This window comes from Myotis daubentonii, chromosome 11 (assembly GCF_963259705.1).
Source record: "Myotis daubentonii chromosome 11, mMyoDau2.1, whole genome shotgun sequence".
Classification (NCBI taxonomy): Eukaryota; Metazoa; Chordata; class Mammalia; order Chiroptera; family Vespertilionidae; genus Myotis; species Myotis daubentonii.
Window position 1 is genome coordinate 55,025,937 of NC_081850.1, and position 3,869 is coordinate 55,029,805.

General features: G+C 59.5%; 1 protein-coding gene across 1 annotated transcript in view; it reads left to right on the top strand.

The window, feature by feature from the left end:
* The first annotated feature begins 649 nt into the window (after positions 1-649).
* Positions 650-3,869, top strand: part of TMOD1 (tropomodulin 1) — a 77,071-nt gene continuing 73,851 nt past the window's right edge. Inside the window, exon 1 of the mRNA XM_059657439.1 lies at positions 650-794. The gene's annotated coding sequence lies outside the window, so the exon portion shown is untranslated. The remainder of the gene's footprint in view (positions 795-3,869) is intronic.

Here is a 3,869-nt window from a genome sequence, read left to right on the forward strand (position 1 = left end):
AGTGTTTCTCATTGGCAATCCTACCCCAGGATTACTATTATTTGTTCCACACACTTTCCCATCATAACCCAAAGAGATCTCACCTTCTGTCCATACAAATTGTTTATGAGCCATTTTAAAACTTAAAACACCTAAAGTGTGTTGGGTTTAGTGGTTTGTTCTGGAAAACATGTTAGCCTCTAAGAACGTGGGGCTTGTTTTGCTGTGGTTCTTTTACCTCATCATTTGGGACCCCCGTTCTCTCAGTATAGAGACATCCTCTCAGCGCTTTGGAACCACGCGTCCAGGGAAGGAGCGCTATCGCTGGGCCGCTAGTCAGGCGGCGGGTCGTTGCTTCAGTCGGAGGAGGTGAAGGGCAGCAGCTGGTTGGCCGGCTTTGCACCATCCAAGAACCTTCCTAGACCCGCAGGACCGATAATCCGCCCACCTTTTCCCGATGATCTACCATCACGTTAACTCCTGGGACAAGTGGGAACCCGAGACTCAGGAGTGCCCTGCACCCGCGAGCCCAGCCTCCAAGCGGCGGCCCCTGCCAGCGCCGCCCGCGGGGGTGTCGCTCCCCGGGCCCGGCGCCCCCGAGTGGAGGGAGAGATAAGGAGGGAGAGGGCGGCGGCGGGGCGGGGCGCGGTGACTGCGCGGAGCCGGCCCGCCCCTGCTTCCACCCCCGAGCATAGCGCCCGCCCGCCCGCCCGCCCGCGGCCGCACCGGAGCTCGTCCAGCCCCGCGCTCCGCTCGCCCGCTGCCCGCCAGCCCGCCGCCCGCGCCCGCGCCCTCCCCCGCGCCTCTACGGCCCGGTAAGCCCCCCACCCGGCCAGGGTCCCCCTCGCGCCCGCGGGGCTCCCTGCCCCCCGCGCCGGGGCCCCAGCCATATCTGGGCAAAATATTCAGCTGTCGCCGCCGCCGCCAAGAGGGACTGAGCGTGGCTCCCTCTATAAATAGCTGCCGCCTCGGGTTGCCTCCGGGGCTGGGGAGCCCGGGGCCGGGGGTCCGGAGCCCGACGCCCCGGTCCGCTCCGCCGGCGCGGGTGGCCCCGCCCGGGCGCCCTCCTCCCTGCGCCGCGGCGCCGCGTCTGTACCGGGAGCGGAGAGCCGCGCCGGGCTCGGGGGCCTCCCCTGCTGGGCTCCAGGTGCCCGCGCCGACGTGCGCCCCCCCCCCCCCGGCTCCCGACAGTTTGGGGTGCGAGAGGGGGCTTGGGCGGGCGTGGAATGCGGGTTCGGGCTGCGCCTGTTTGTGGCAGGAAAAGTTTCCCCAACTGCGGGAGACGGAGAGGTTTAAAGCGCCACGATGCGCGCGCCTAGGTGGCCCGGGAAGGAGCGTGGAGGCAGGAGCGCCCTGGTTGTTGCCAACTCATGGGCACCGTTGGCGAGCCCTCTCCGTTCTCGGGGACTCAGTTTCCCCATTTGCAGGGGCGGGGTTTGGTTCCCGGGATGAAGCGAGGAGCCTGGGCCGTGAGAGTAGCAGGACATGCTCTTGACCGCGGCGCTCCCCCAACCTGTTCACCGGCTCCTGCCCGGGACGCTGGGGCACAGGGCGCAGGGGTTCGGAGACCGGGAATCTGGCGGGCGGATTCGGGGACCCTCGGGGTAGCTAGGCTGGGCCGTGCATCCGCCAGAGAAGGGCGCCCCGCGGTGATGACGGCATCGTGCGGGGTAACAGCCACCCCCTTCGCAAAGCAGCCTGTGACTCCAAGAGCTTCAGACCGAAGAACTGGGCAGGCCCTCGCCTCAGTTGCCCTGATTACGATGCGTCTCCAAGCGGGGCAGGCACCCCCCGCCCTGCCCCCCCTCCTTCTGCTGTTAGGACCCGGCTCTTGGCCTCTCAGACTTTTGGAGATGACATGGCCCAAGCACGTCTGCACCCTAATCACAGAACTAGACCCTAGCCTAGTCCTGGGCCTCAGCGGGAGCACCCCAAAAATCCCCATCTAGATTCTCCCTGGGTGACAGCCATTTTGTTCGTGAAGGGCCGCAGAGCCCCCTGCTCAAGGTCACGCGCCCTTGGGCCCGCCAGGAGGTTTGCGGTCCCCACCAGCCTTTCTCATTCCTTTCCTGACCCCTCTGCTGCTGAGGCAGGTGTTGGGGATCAGTGAGCACCCCACCAATGCCCCCTCTTCTTTGATCTGCTGCTGTCCAGGACTTTTCCTTGCTCAGGCAATAGCACCCTCATCCCGAAGTTTCATTTTTGTTCCTATTTTACTTTGTTGTATATTTTCTCTAGTGTCTTCTCAGAGCCTCACAGGTCCAATTAAGGGGAAATGGGGACAGGTAGTAAGGATCTCATCGGTTCCGGCCACACAGCTAACAGGCAGGGAGTGAAAGCAAGGAACGCAGGCTGCGCTTCAGTGTATCACTTCCCTTTAATGAGCCAGCGTTTCTCCCAGACTAAGTGGAAAGCCAGTGACCTCTTAAAATAGCCTCCGCCCACCTTATCAGGGTCTCACACCTTCTCCCTCCTCCAGGGCAGGGCTGCTTGCTACTGCTCAGCAAAAAACCCACAAAAACAAAAAACAAACAAAAACAGGGAGTAGGTGGTGGCAGCTCTGAGTCAGGAAAAGTGGACTTGCCCGGAGGTTAGGACACCTGGCTCCAGCCCCAGCTCTGCCACTCACTCAGACTGACCATGAGCAATGAGGAGGTGGGCAAGATGGTCTCTAGTGGACTTGGAATCAAAGGGGCTTGGAGTTTCCTGGAAGACGTTTTAACAGGAGAAGAGTGAAGTGCCGGGATGCAATCTGGGGGAACCCACTCTGTGAAGAGGAGGGAAAGCGTGGGAGAAAGTGGCTTCCCAAGAGCCAAGGTAGGAGTGGGGCTGGCAGTACCAGCTGCTGCACTAGGACAGCGGAGATGAGGACTGAGAAGGGGCCACTGGCAGGGAGTCATGGGTGACTTTGGCCAAGGCATTGCAGGGGCTTAAAAGTGGGATCTGCCACTGCCTTACAGGGGCTAGTGAGCCTGCCTGTCCATCTGGTCCTCAGTTTTCTCCTGTGTACAATGGGTTAATAATAGCACCCATTTCAGAGGGGTTGCTGTGGGAATAGAGGGTGATGATGCAGGGAAAGCCCTCAGCCCAGCGCTTGGCACCTGCAGTAATATTATGAGTGTTAGTGAGGGGAAGAGGCAGAAGCTAAGGGGAGCTGATGAGGTGGAGACAGCCTGCTACTCTTTCTAAAAGCTTGAGTGAGAAAGGAAGGGAGAGGGAAGGCATTAGGAGATGGAGACAGGGCACAGAGGAGAGGCAGGTGTTCCTGGGATGAGGCGTGTGAGAAGAGACAGAAGGACCAGGAGAGAGGAAGAGGGGGAAAAGAGACTCGAAGGGGGATGCACATGGGAGGACTGAGGACCTTCCTTAATCACCTGCTGAGTGTCACCGGCTCTAGAAGGAAGCTGAGCAAAGGAAGGGTCACGTGAGGCCCATTTGGTTCTGGCTCCGATTCCCCTCGGAAGACTTCAGTGTCTGCAGAGGGGGTGCTGGTGGGCCGTGAAGGGTGGTTTGACTCTGCCCGGGGCCTCGTGACATTGGCTTATTTCCGAAATGACATCATCTATTGATGATGCCTGCTTAGCCCAGGCAGAATGGCCTTTTCCAGTTAATGTTTTGATTTTTCGGTCTTACTAATGGACCAGCCAAGCTGCCAGCATTTCTAAAGAGGCCAGTTCACTTTTTTGCTTAAAGCCAGAACACCAAATCGATCAATTACTTGGCTGCTGGGAGACATTACCAGTTTAAAGCCACAGGCCTGTTTCTACGGCACAACAGGAATCAGATAGCCTGATTCAGGGGCCATGTCCTCTCTTTGTTTTGTTTGTAAAATCCACCTTTGGTGAATCATGACAGGACCTGACTCTCTTTGCTCTTAATGATAATGAAAG